The sequence below is a fragment of the Falco biarmicus genome, chromosome 1 (genome assembly GCF_023638135.1).
Source record: "Falco biarmicus isolate bFalBia1 chromosome 1, bFalBia1.pri, whole genome shotgun sequence".
Taxonomy (NCBI): Eukaryota; Metazoa; Chordata; class Aves; order Falconiformes; family Falconidae; genus Falco; species Falco biarmicus.
Genome location: NC_079288.1, coordinates 124,026,448 through 124,041,928, shown reverse-complemented (window position 1 = coordinate 124,041,928; position 15,481 = coordinate 124,026,448).

Here is a 15,481-nt window from a genome sequence, read left to right as displayed (position 1 = left end):
CTAAGTGGTGTAGCAGGTCGCTCACCACTTTCCCTTGGATTATGGGGGCTTCATTCTGCTCCCTGTCCCTGTCTTCCAGTTCAGGGGGCTGGGTGCTCAGAGAACAACTGGTCTTACTGCTAAAGGCTGAGGTGAAGAAGGCGTTAAGTACCTCAGCCTTTTCCTCATCCTTTGATACTATGTTTCCCTGCATATCCGGTAAAGGATGGAGATTCTCTTTAGCCCTCCTTTATATGCTAATATATTTATAGAAACATTTTTAATTTTCTTTTAAGACAGTAGCCAGATCAAGTTCTAGCTGGGCTTTGGCCTTTCTAATTTTCTCCCTGCATAATCTCACAACATCCTTGTAGTCATTCTGAGTTGCCTGCTCCTTCTTCCAAAAATCATTAACTCTCCTTTTTTCCTGAATTCCAACCAAAGTTCAGTGAGTCTGGTCTTCTTCTCCACGAGCTTGTCTTTCAGCACATGGGGACAGCCTGCTCCTGCACCTTTCAGATTTCCTTCTTGAAAATGTTCAGTCTTTCTGGACCCCTTGGCAGTTCTGGGCTGCCTCCCAAGGGACTCTGTCCACCAGTTTCCTAAACAGGCCAAAGTCTGCCCTCCAGAAGCCCAAGGTGGCAGTTCTGCTGACCACCCTCTTCCTTCCCTGAGGACTGAATATCATTTCATGATTGTTATGCCCAAGACAGCATTCCAACCATTGCTTCACCCACAAGGCTGCCTTTGCTCATAAAAAACAGGTCCAGCAGGACGCCTTCCCTAGCTGGCTCACTCACCAGCTGTGTCAGGAAGTTATCTCCCACATGCTCCAGGAACCTTCTAGGCTGTTTCCTGTCTGCTGTGTTGCATTTCCAGCAGACACCTGGTAAGCTGAAGTCCCCCATGAGAACAAGGACTAATAAGTGTGAGACTTCTCCTGGCTGCTTATAGAACATTTCGTCTGCCTCTTCATCCTGGTTGGGTGCTCCATAACAGACTCCCACCATGATATCTGTCTTGTTGGCCTTCCCCCTGATTCTTACCCATAAACACCCTATCATCACCATTGTCAAACTCTAGACCGTCAAAACACTCCTGAATAGACAGAGCTACCACACTGCCGCTCCTTCTTTGCCTATCCTTTCTGAAAAGGGATGAAATATATCTAAAATATATATACACACACAAGGAGGCACTGAACACAAACAAGAAATGCATTATATTCTTTAGTTGTGTTAAACTCATGCCACTGTGAATTTTTGTGAGAGCAAAGGACGGAAACTTTCTTTGCTAGACTGAAAAGCTGTTCTAAGGAGGTATATATTCTTTCATATATTTTAGTCTTTTCAAATCCTACTTCTTCATTTTCTCCATCTTTGCCATTTCAGTGTAGGAGATAGAAAAAGCTTTCACAGTGCTATGAAAACTCCAAACTGTTAGAAGAGACATATAATCTTAACAAAGCAAATTCTGTAGGACTCTGTATAGAAGTATTGTATATTATTATTATGTAGTTATTTGTATAATATATGAGTATGTTATGCCAGTTAACTACTGTCTGATCTTTTTTTTTTTTATGTATTTTAAGATTCCAGAATTTCTGTATTAAGAACTGGAAAATTGGTAAAATCTTATTTTGTTCAGTTTTTAAAACATAGTTAATGAAAACACTTATCTGAAAAGGGTATCTTCAGCTACATAGCTTCAATAAATGTTAAGGGATTTTTGTTTATTTGCAAAATATATAAAGGGCATGTGTTTTTTCTCCCCTCCTCTCCAAAAAAACCCAAATTTTTTTTGAGGACATTAAGAATGCTTATACTGAATGAAAAGCAATGAGAACTAAAATAGCTGCATGATTGAAAACTTTATTTACATGTTAAGATCAGAACACAAAGTGGGAAACTAACTTTATCAAACCATCATACAATGCAGTAAAAATCAGGTAACGTTCTATTTTTCCATTTATTCCCCTTAAATTCTGATTTAATTAGATAGTTTAAAATAAATGTTTTCATACCAAGCCAATCCAGAGCGTAATTCCTTTCAAATGCTAAGAAACTAGAAAAAGTTATATCTTCATTATACAGAATTCTTCTCATCAAAGCTTATTTGCCAGATAATAAAAGGGCCCAGCCATCACCTTTCTGTTATTTTATTAATTCTTTGGCAGGTAAAGTCAATATTTTCATTTTTTTACGTTAATTAGTAGAAGGAGATGTTCCGAAAGAAGGAGCTGAATGTAAATCATCACTAAAATAGAATATAATGGAAAATGGGAAAGGGAAGGGAAAGAATATGCAAATTCTAAATAGCCGCCTTTAAATTATTACACAATGTGTTTTTCCTCAATCAACGTAAATGTTAAACAATATTGTATAATGACACTGTGCAAAATGATAACAGCAATAACAGAATCAGAGAGATTAATGTTTTGAATGTGTGAAACCCTTAGGAAAGCTGATAAATAGAAAAAGAGAAAACAGTTATCACAAATTAAAAATACAAGACAGAAACTTGAACAAGATTCAAAGGTCAGTTTAAAGCATATTTTTAAGGAGCTCCTATCATATTCCTCATCCCACACAAAAAGAATTCACTTACAGGTTCTTTTTCTAATGCTTCACACATATTTCTGAATCCTAGTAGAAATATCATAGTCTGGTTATGCTTTTATAAGCAGTGAAAATAATAGCAAGGGCAAAAGAAGAATGAGAAAGACATGCTATAGGCAAAGCAAAGCTCTAATGTGGTGTTTACCAAGGTCCAGAAGGAGGCAGATAATTCAGATATGGAAATTACTAAACTTGCATATGTGTATTACCTCCTCACTTCTATCTCATCCTTTTTCGTAACATTATTGACACCCATATGGCATCTGCTATATTTTCAACTAATTATTGGTCACATGTTATATGATTCTGAGAGGTTATTGCTTTATTATATAATACTACTGCTCGTTATGAAAGACCTGAAAGTCATGGGTTTGGCTTGTACACTTTCTCTTTTCTACAGTCACAAATGTCTGACCTTTTGAGACACAGCAAGTTCTCCCACCCTTCCTACCCTCACCCATACAGAACTACATTTGGAACAACAGCTTTCTTCCTCTGTGACTGTTGTTCAGCCACGTGGCTGAAAACAGTAGAATTACATTGGTACTGAAGTGCCTAAAGAGTATAGCTATCCTTACTTTCAGTAATACTTTTTGGGTATTTTTTATCTGTTCTTCCCATTTTGTAAGATTTTCTTCTGCTGTAACCCTCACCAGCACAAAACTGTTCAATCAAATGAAAAGTTCAGCTGCAGCTGAGTGTCTGTTTGCATCCTAGCAGGCCATAGTCCAACCATATTAGGGCCACGCAGCCCTAATCATTGGAAATCTTTTTTTTTTTTTTTTTTTTTAATTTTTTATTTTATCCCCTCAAACACATCAGAAAATATTTTTTTCTATGAAAAACCTCACATCAGAATTTTTTTTTTCTAAGTCTCCATTCCTAGACTTTACTACAGCACATGGATAATGTCCTAGTAAACGATATTCAAGGTGGGGAAGAGAGTGGTGCCTGGTGAAATGGGAATCTGGCATTTCTAATGCTGTGTAGATGTGCTAACACCAAGAACGTAGATCAGCGGTCTGACACAGCCCCAGGTACTGAAAGTGAAGACAGCAAGTGTTTTAGTTAGATGAATAATAATCCCAGCCAGGTGGAGTTTGGGCAAAGCTCATAAATTCTTTCATCTTTTACTGTCTTTTTATTGCTATGAAATCTAACAGTGATTTTTCTTTAAACATAGTGCTAATTCAAGAGCTTTGTAGAGCAGAGAATCACGAAGTTGTGCCCCTCCATCCCTCGCTACGTGGTATGCTCTGCAGTGTGCTAGTGAAGTTCCCAACAGCATTTGTGCTGCATAAAATACATCTGTGGAGGGGAATATATACCTTGAGGTTCCAACATTCCATCTGCCTGAAGGATTCTTATAAATAATGCAGTGATTTTGAAAGGACAATTTAAATAGTTTGTCTTAAATTTCCTTAATCTTGGGTGTCATTCTTCTCTATGCTTCTTGATCATCATAATGAGCACATCATATTTTTCACTTTACGTCTTGCATCTCCGGATACGTGCGCTAGGTCTCCTTTTTCTGTTGTCCAGAGGGTCATTGTTGAAGGACAGAAGGCTTTCAGGGTGAAGGAAAAGATGTCATTTTAATTTTAGGTAAAGGTTCCATTTCAGGCTTCTCAACTGTGACTGTCTCATTTTAATGGGAGTTATATGCACATATCGAAGAAAATAGCTACTTAAATATCTATTTTGATTGGCTGAATCTCTTTAAATAATTTATATACAACTGTGATCACAATATTTCTTGTCTGATGAGCTTATATGCTTGATTCAATGATGGGGAAAAAAACCAATAGGCCAAGTTGTTGATAGTAACTCCCAGGGAAAATATTCTGTACTGAAGTATTGCTACTATAAGTATTGAAAATCTTGAAATGTTACAAAAATTGAAATTATAAAACCACTGAAGGAAACTATTGCATGTAATCACCATAGTCTTTTTCTCACAGCTTGACTCTATGACAGTTTGATGGGTTTATTGCAGTTGGCAAGGATTGCTTTGGCTGAACTAAATGGGAGCTATCTCACATGCCCTTGATTGTGTTCAGATTAATCAGAGCTTTTGAAGTGATGGCTTTTGTGTGGTTTTGAAGAATGATGCATTTTAAAAACTGATATATCAAGACATTTTAAAATAAAGGTATTTCAACAAGACCTGTATTGCCTCAATGAACCCCTACTGGGAACTATCTACTTCTCTCTTCAGTAATATGAGGCAAAGATTAGGTTAGTTCTTTGTTATGACAGTATGAGCCTTTGCTGTTTTTAACAAGTGTATACATTGCTTAAAATGACCATCTTATTCTAACCAAATTAGTTCTCAGTCAGATCTAGAGATCCTCAGCACAAAGTCTGTTATGGTGACGAAAATATAATTGGCTTAGATGACAGTTACATAGAGACTGGGGCTCTATGTAACAACTCACAAATGATACAGGGAGAATCCATATTATAAAAAAAGTTTAATGTTAAAGTATTTAATAAAATATTTGTTCTTTTTTTTTTTGATCAAAGCTTCTTCTTATAGACAGATAGAAGAAAGATAAAGAGCATGTAGGCAGTACATAGCCTTTGTTAGCTACAGCATAAACCATCTAAGAAGAGAAGGGGTTCCTCTCAGCTACTTCTTGTGAGTTAAATTTATTCAACTCCTTTTTCGTTGCCTGATGGGTGACATACATAGTCCCTCAAAAAACAAGGGCAGTATGATTAGCCATCATTTAGATTAATTCCTCTCCATAAATCTATCAGCTCAAACTGCTGATATCTACATGTAATGCACTTAGCATCTAAAGCTTTACATTATACATAGTAAATCATGATGGAAATTTTTTATTACATTGTCTTCTTTCTGCTATAGCAAAATTCCATAATGACGTGCCTTAAATGTTTAGTCTAGTCTAGATATTAAATGTGTCAGGTGATGTAGCATAATTGCATTGGTAAAAACTCCTCTTCCTCACTGTAGTGTAATACCTTACCCTGTGACCATCCTTCTTGATCCTAGGGGAGCTAGGATGATGTGCTACTGTCCCACCCAAGCAACAGTCACAGAATGTCATTAACATCATTTTCCTTTTCTTTGTCTATAGGATTTAGTCAATTCCACCTCATAGCCTTTTGCTGTATCCCCTCTAAAACACCTTCAATTTAAACATGTTTGTTTCTCTTCAGGAAATTCATGTAGGGAGAGTAAGAAAACAAATCATCATAAGAAGTGTCTCACTTCTTTTTCCTAACCTTCCCTTCTTTCTGGAGCCCCAAAGGTGTTATGGCCTACACAACACAACCCACTTTCATATGCTCCCCTCATACTAGCCCCTCGCCTCTAATTTGTGCAGTACTTGGAGAAAGTCACAACCTTGCTGGCTCCTTCTTCAGCCACTCCTCATCTCACATAGAGATATCAAGGCTGTAGTGTTTCCTGTTCTTTTTCTTATATACCCTTATCTGTCAAGAGTCTTTGTTGAAGATACATATCATGGAAGACTGGACTAACGCTCCCCTGGGTTGCTGTATTAAGTTACCATTAGCCTTTAGTTGAAATACTTAATTTTATAGAATATGCGATTAGATTTTGATCTCTGCAGTGCTTGAATATTTTTTCATTCTCTGAAATCCCTCTAATTTTCAAAAAACTTAACCTACAGCTGACCTAATCTCTCTGCTCATGTCACTAGAATAATTCCAAATCTCTGAAGGTAAGTCAAAATGCAATGTCTATTCTAGTACTGCTGAACACTTCACCAGAGTCCATCTTCCCTGCTACTGAGGACAATTGGTTACATTCTCCCTCACTAGAGGTCAGATCAAAGTGAATTTTGCTAATTAGTGTTCAGCATCTGAGCTGACAGTGGTAAAAATTAAACTGCCAGACAGAAAAAGAAATAAGTAGTGAGCAACTGTCAGTGGCAATTATTTCTTGGTTGCAACATCCATTTTATTAACAGTAATGGAGAAACCAGGGAAAGTGTTTCAGGGTTCAAAGATGATAATTAGGGGGTTTGTCCCTACCCTTAAGAGGCTTGACTTATTTTGCTTTCCCTTTCACCTTCTTCTAAATTTTTTCCAGCTCCCAGCGACTCCTCTCTAAAATCTGCTGAGAGCATCGACGGTCCCTGTGCTATGTCTTTCTTATGCTTGATATTAAAGCAGAAAGTTTCTTCCGTATTGTAGGTTGGAGCTCATCATCACAACCCTCTTTGCCTCAGTTGAGACTTGGCTTTAAAGATGTGTGCTCATGTATAATCAAGTGAACTGGAATCCCTCCAGGAGGAGGTTTCAACAACAACCTACTTAAGTGCAAGGTTTGTATCCATAGTGGATTTTGTAGTGGTGTGACAACAGCGAGCCTGAACTAGAAACAGAGGTGTCACCTACTGCAGCATCAGCAGACACCTTCCTTCAAAAAAAATAAAATAATCAAATTCTGTTCTTCGAGACAAATGAGTATTTACTTCTGTATATTATAGTAAGGGTAACAAGGTAAAAAAAATACATAAGCATGCAAGTAAAAGTTATTGTAAGGCTTGCATCCAGCTCTCCAGTATGACATCCATTTGCATCAGTTACATTTCTTGAGTTTTTTCTCAAGGGTGTTTTTCTCTTGGGTTTTTTTCCTCAGTTGCGACAATGAAGACTGATATTTTTTCTCTCTTTTCTTTCTTTTTTTTAACAATAAACCCCAAGATTTCTGTGTCATCAGATGGTACCAGGAGCAAAGGTCCTAGGCACAAGCTTTTAGTACCACTGTCTGAAACTCATTATATTTCCCTGGTATTTGGGGTAGTCCTCACTTAGATTTTTAGAAATCTCACTGTGAGAAATCAAAGAAACAGCATACAAAAGAGAAATGCAACCACAAGATAAAGTAAATCGCTTTTTCATGGATGGAGAAGAAATACATGCAGGCTTGTGTAACAGCTCTTCTACAGAATGGAAAGAAGATATCTTAATATTTATTTAATTTTGTCAGGAGTGAAGAAAGCTTGGCTTACTAGGAAAATAAATGAAATACACTTTTTTTTTTTTTTTACTGTTGAATTCTGAATGATACAGAATGATTGGTTTTACAGCATTATTTTTCATTGTATACTGTTATAATGTTTTTGTCATCTGGCTTGAAATCTTCAAATCTAAGAGATCATCATTTCCTTCAGTAAACTGATTCGCATTGCAGTGTATTTCAGTGTAGGAGACATACTTTCAGTTCACCCTGTTGAATGACTAGCCATTGCCATTGGATGGTGGCCTGCAGGAGTATTTATTTTGCCCTCAAACTCATCAATTATTTTCTTCAATGTCAATGATTAAAAAAAAAATTCAACCTGAACTTCAGCATTTGTACACTTTTTCTGGTGTATATATTTTTAATATGAATTCAGCTTTCATTCTTTATAAGCTTAATAACATATTCTAGGTAGTACTTAAATATTTGAAAATTCCTTCAGATCACCCCCTCCAATCTGCCCATAACATTGCTTCTGTCAGTAGTTGCTCATGCTTTTCCTTTTCTATCACCTTTTTCCTTTGTATGCTTCACTACCTTCTTACTTGTTTATATTTACATTTAGTCATCTTATCTTTGACATTGAAGTTCAGTCAATTCCCAGTTATTTAACTGAGTACCAGACTGACCGTATCAGAGGCACAAAGTTGTTTCCTTGCACAGCTGGGTTAGGGTCAGCAGAGCTTTTTAAGTGCAGACACAGCATCACAGGGACATAAAGGCATTACTCCCAAGACCAGCACAGGTGGGTTTCGTTCTGATGGGAAGGCACAGAGACTTCCAACTATTGCAGAAATAAGCTTGAGCCTTGCCACATTCATAAAGCCCAATACAGTGCTGTTCATGCCGAACCTTGGCTGACTTCAATAACCTTTGTTTACCTTGTCTCTGCCATTCCCATTGTTTTCTAGATTTTTCTATTACTCAGGATAGTTCGTCCCTCATTAATGAAAACTGCTTCCTTTCTCCTCTAATTCCTTGCTGTCCTACCTCTGAGTGTTGCATCTACCTATATTCATATTGCATTTGTATTCTGACAGGGTTTCTCCTGTAGGTGTTTCTCTTTTTTCAGACTTTGTCAGAAGCGTCTCACCAACATCTCCTTAAGTCATATTTAAGCTCCTGAGTATGACATCTTTGACTAATAGGATTGTAAGCATCATGGTTGGGAGGACCTAGTAATTTATACTTGTAAAGCACATTCTGACTTCTGATATTTTACATTTAATAAAACATATTCTCTATCTATTGCCTTGTCTCTCCTGAAGGAGGAGGGGAAGACTAAAATGGTAAAACAAAACCAGATCAGCATTCTCTGTAGATTTATACCTACTCCTGAAAGTTACGTGATGCTTGGAAAGCTATTTCTTCTTCTCCTGTATTGTATTTTACTCTGCATTGTACACTCTGGCTTTATTTAGAATCAAATGCAAAATTGCATCCAATGCAGATCATCACTTTCAAACTGAAACTCAGCCCCACCACCTTCAGAGTTTATTTTTTTTCAGTTTGGAAGTGCTGACATTTTAATGAAATATCCTGTTCTGATTGTGTATGAGGATCCAAGTGGATTAACTTTACATATAAACATATATGCACTTGTCATACTGGATTGACTTACCAAATTGGTTTTATTTCACCATTCTTTACAAGAGTAAATTACCTCAGTAGTTTCAGCTGCAAGTGAAAACTGTTGTGGGTTTTTTGCTATGGTATAATAACTTGAGACCTGGAGAATATTTGATATGACATGTTATTATGATCATTCATTCTTCATGAAATCACCGACGAAGTCAGTATTACAGACACAATACAAATCTTCCAAACATGTATCATCTGAATACAATGTGCTCGCTAGGTCTCTATGAATTGAGTTGTACATAGTGTAATGACCTTTCATTGACTTCATTGCTGGACATATTTACAGTTGTTAGTGGCTTAATTTCACACATTTAGATTTCAGCATAATCATTATTGTCATGATGATTACAGTAGTTATGGTAATAATGTGGCTCCACCACATATATTCAATGGTAATTGAAAAACTACTCTAAGGATGGTCAAAGTCAGCTACTTCTAATAACCAAAACGATCAGTTTCAGGTTGCTTGTTACAAGTTTAAAGTTATTATGTGATTATTATTGTGTAGTGAACTGGTTAATTCACTCCCTATTTGACAGGTTGTTATATCCACAAAAGCTGATACCACAGTGGGCACTCTAGTTTGCACTATAGATAGAAACGCTGAGGGCTGAACAGGGTATACAGACCACACTGTTGTCCTAACCATCACAAATAGTGGTTCAGTGGAAACGATTATATACACCAGTGGGAAATTGGGTACCTTTTTTCTAATGTGAACACAAGGCTCAGGATTTGAGGGCTGTCCATTTGGTGCCTTTCGTAAGAACAAAATAGGTTGCAAAAAGAAGAAAAAAAATATTAGCACTATGATTTGTCATACTTAATCACCATATGTTGGAGCGTACCAAGTAAATATACTCAAAGTTGTCAGAAGGATAATATTTTTATTTATCCATATGATCTTCAGAGCTTTCCCAGTGGTCAAGAGGGCTTCTGAGTATAAAATAATATAGAATATATTGATTGTAGTTACATATATTAATATATCAAATAAAAGACATACTACTTGTACTACTCTGTCTACATACACTGCAACTACAGTAGAACTTCTTGTATACTAAAATGTGACACCAGTTTGGGGGTCCCTCTTTTATTAAGCAGGGGATTATATCACTATATCAGTAGGCTTACATAGAACCATTACAGAGTGAATTAAAAAAGCAGATACACAAGACTGTGATTGTTCATATACTAGCAATTCTTTTCATTGGCAGACCCTGATAATTTTGATCAAAACCAGAAGGGAATGGACAGAGATACACGCAAAGAAAAAAGGAAGGCACTCTTTCATATATAAAATAGCTTCAGGATTCATAGACTTATAAAATCATTTAGGTTTTGGAAAAGACCTTTGAGATCATGTTGTCCAACCATTGACACAGGACAGCCAAGTCCGTCACTAAACCATGTCTCTAAGCACCCCATCTATGCATTCTTTTAAATGCCTCCAGAAATGATGATTCCACCACCTCCCTGGACAGCCTGTTCCAATGCTTCAACACCATTTCAGTGAAAAAATTATTCCTAATATCCAGTCTAAACCTCCCCTGGTGTAACTTGAGGCTGCTTCCCCCTTTCCTGCTGCTAGTTACTCAGAAGAGACCTACCCCTACCTGTCTACAGCCTCCTTTCAGGTAGCTGCAGAGAGTGATAAGATCCCCCCTGAGTCTTCTCTTCTCCAGACTAAACCACGCCAGTTCTCTCAGATGCTCCTCATAAGACTTGTCCTCTAGAGCCTTCACCAGCTTTGCTGCCCTTCCCTGGGCAAACACCAACACCTCAACATCCCTCTTGAAGTGAGGGGCCCCAAACTGAACACGCTATTCAAGGTGCAGCCTCAGCAGTGCTGATTGTCCCCCGACAATCACTTCCCTTGTCCTGCTGGCCACATGCTCTTTGCCTTCTTGGCCACCTGGGCACGCTGCTGGTTCATGTTCAGCTGGCCATCAATAAGCACCCCCAGGTCCTTTCCCACCAGGCAGCTTCCCAGCCACTCTGCCCCCAGCTCTGCAGCATTTCATGGGGTTGCTGTGACACAAGGGCAGGACCCGGCCTTACTGCTTGTTCAGCCTCATACCGTTGGCCTCGGCCCATTGATCCAGCCTGCCAGCTCCCTCTGCAGAGCCTTCCTGACCTCAAGCAGATCAACATTCCCTCTGCAACTTGGTGTTGTCTGCACTCAATCCCCTCATCCAGATCACTAATGAAGATATTAAACAGAACTGGTCCCAATACTGAGCCCTGGGGGAAGGTTCCTATCCTCCCTAAACTAAAAATTGAGTTTTATACTTAGATTTAAATATTTTTCATAGGTTCTTCTTATTACCTTACTTGCCAGATTTACCCCATTATCAGATATTCAGATCTATCCCAAATCAGTAACTATTGATGACTCATGTCTTTACGATGAAAACACACTGCAAGTAGAACAAAGCAAAATATTAGAGATGACCAAGTAGCAAAATTTGATATTTAGTCACTGATATTGGATATTTTCAATGGGTCGTGAAGTTGTACTAAAATACACAGAAAATACAAAGTAATGTGTATATGACCTTACTGTTCCTCCTGGTGTTTACCTCTTATTCTAAGCTAAACGAGCTGGAGATACAGGTCTGCCAGTTTTCTATTGCTTTGCTATTGCAGATATTCTGGGTGGCAGTACAGGGTCTAGCAAGCATGCTCTTCCCATGAAATCATTCCTTTCTCTCACAACTGAGCTACGGAGAATGCAGACTTTTGTAGCAGACGGAGAATTGCCGGATCAGTTTTATTTTTGCTCAGCACTTGGAAGCAAATAATTAATTATTTTTAAATGCTTTTGAGGAACTGTATGAATTCCTACGCACTTCTGAAGACAAGCCATAGTCCTTGTTTAGGCATATTTTCATTTGCAGTTTAAGAAAAACTGTTTCCCACATTTTTTGTTTTGTGTCTTAAAGTTGGTCTAATAATAATATAACTATTGATTACCACTTACAAGGTTTGTGGGAGGGAGTGGCAATGAGTTGGAAAATACAGATTATATTAACTTAGCCTGCCTCATTCATATTTAAAGTAAAACAGAATCAAATAAGAATATTCAAAATGTAGATATACAGCAGCAGTCCCCAAAACCAATGCTTGTAACACTGGTCCGGCCTGAGCACAGATTCTCAGTACTCCCTGGACACTGAAGGTATCCACACCCATCCCACTCCCTACAGTGGTGGCTTCAATAGTGCTTCTGGAGGATCCACATGCTTTCTGAGTAAAACAGCTAAATCAGGCCACATTCTGAGCCCTCCTGGTGGTCACTTTCTCTTCCAGTGGTTAAAAGGGAGGATGGTGACAACAGCCAGGTCAGGTTACTGCTAACTCACTCCTCTCTCTACTGTCCTCTACTTAGTGGTGACAAGTAGGATTGCCTAGGGTAAAACCATACCTTATGTGCCATGACTACTCACTCCAGTTTCTTCCCTCCCAGTATCATCCCATGCAACCAACCACGCATCATCCCAAATCCCCCATATCACTTCAGCTCCTCAGCGTCTAATTCCAGTATATCAGTCCCCTCAAGCCAACATCATCCCGCTTACTTTCACTTTCCGACTGCTACATTCCAGTCTCTGTCAGCTTCCTCATTTTTATGTATGTATTTATTTGATGAGAGGAATAGGGAATACATTATTTTTCATAGGTCTAGGGGGAGTTTCTTTTCATTCAAATATCATTAACTAAGGTGCCAATTTCTGATGTAGCCTTTTCTGAAAATGTTAGCATCCTTATTACACTTGTGTTATTGAGCAGTATGATAGGAAGTTCATCCCAGAGGATGAACAGCTGAATACTAGCATCAGAGAAGAACGCTATGGAAAAGGGGTACTTTTCATCAATTCATAGTTGTTTGATGCAAAAGCTAGGAGACGGGGAAATTGTGAAATTGTGCTTTGCTGACACCCAGGAAGAAAATGAACCCTTTAAAAAAAAAAAAATCACACCAAAAAGACAGCTTAGGTTGTGAAAAGAATTGGATCAGCTAAAAATAAGAATCAGGCAGGTTTAAAAAAAAATAGCCTTATTGTTGCTGAGTAGATTAATAGCTGTATGACTGTACAGTTCTTATATTATGCAGCTTGAGAAGCATGAATGCCGCTTACAGGTAGACTATAAAAAAACAGTTTATTTTGACTGGTAGAGAGGTCACAGCTGAATAAAGCAAAACCTAAACTTGTATAATAGCTACACTTAATTATTACCACGCTTTTTGATGTATAGGTTGTTTAGGTATTTTATCCATATTTCATGCCCAAAAGAGTAAGTTGCACATCCTATATCTCATTTTGACAATACCAGCTGTATAGAGAAACACCTGTACCTGAATTACTGTGATGAGAATTTTTTTTCTGAATTGGAGCCTATGTCTTTAACAGGGGTATATATGGCTATAATGTTGTAATTCTCCGTTTGCTTCCCTGAAGTCACAAGCTACTTGCTGAGTTGTACTATAAAATTTTAATACACTAAATTTCCAGTGAGGTACCTCTAGTAAATTCAGAACAGTATCCATATAAATCTGGGACTGTTACCTCCAGGTAGTACTTTGGATAAGGCATTTTCAGCTTCAAGAGCGGTCAAGGAACATCCCATGGCAATGACCCTGCATTCCCTCAGTCATCCCACCTTAAAACATCAGTGGGCACCCTGGGATGTTGGAATTTCTGTTGCACAGTTTTGTCTTGGCTACATTTTTAAACAATCCCTCAGATCTGAAAAGATTCAACCTACAATATTGTTTGCATGGTTGAACACAAGAACTGATGCTCTTTGGCAACGTACTTGCTATTGAATTAATTGTGACTTTATGTTATTAGCTATATGACTGGCCATAAGTAGTAGCAATCTACACACAAAACTTTAGTAATACAAAAAGCCCACACCAATACTTCAATACTTTACATTTTAACAAACAAAAGACCCATCTGTCCCACCTTCCCATTTTACACATACATAGTTTTTCTGCAGATATTTTCAGAGATTCAATAAGACACTGATGGTAATAAGGCCAGAGTTTGGGCCTACAAAACAACAGAGTGCAAAATAACAGCATAAAATACACATATATTAAGTTGAAATCAGTTGGGGAAAAAAAAAAGTCATGCTCGTCAAGGAAAATGTTGGCTGCTTAAAACATAAAAGGAAAGTGAACAGTTACCATATTACAATTAAAATACCTTTTACAAGAGGAAAATATTTTCTTCAAATACAATCTCTTAACATTTTCGCATTTTTCTTTTCAGTTCTTAATTTTAGCATACTTAAAATACATCAGATCTTATGGCACTACTAGATTATATAAATTGTGGAATTATATTTAATGGCAAATAGAATTTAACATCTCATTAAGAAAATTCTGATAAAAGAAAAAAAATTATATAATATTAATTATAATTTTCCCTGTGAATGTTCACAAATGTGAGAACATTTTCTATCAGTGCATTTGATACCAACTATATTAAACCTAAGTTTTTTCATGTAGGCGGCCTTGAGAAAATAGAACATCATCTAGCATAGCCTGGTTTTGAACGCTATTTGTGTTTTGTGTTTGTAGCTTTAAATATTTGTAACTCCCAAGAATTTTAAGAAGTAGAACTCATTTTACATGGCCTGTCTTTCAGTGGAACCTGCAGGACTGTCATAACTGTTGAATTCAATACCAGTTTCAGGTATTAGTTCCACATGTCTAGTATTTTTACCTCTTCTGGTTTAAGTTCGTAAACCATAACCTCATGTGTAATTTAAATCAGTCTTTTCTGGAAGTTCATAAATATGTATTTGATGCAAGGGATAGACCAGAACTCACTCCCAAGATGCTGTTCGTGCTAAGTGGAATCTCCTTAGGAACCGCTTCAAAGATCAATTCCTCTTGTCCATAAAAAATAAGTTTAAATTGTCTTCTATGAGCCTGCTGTTAGCAATTGTACTGTTACATTATGTATGATTCTTTGACTGCTCATTGCTTCAACAAACTGCACAGTGCTCCATTAGTGATTTTCAATTTCATGCTAAGCTTTGCAATTTATTAGTGTTGTTTAGGCTAATGTTCTATTATTTTGCATATTTTATATCATATTTCATTTGCTATTCATATGACCTAACAGTTAAGTATTGGGGATCAATAAGCCCTCTAATATTTTCCTAATATTCATATTAGGAAAAAGAGGGAAATCTTGCAGGCATC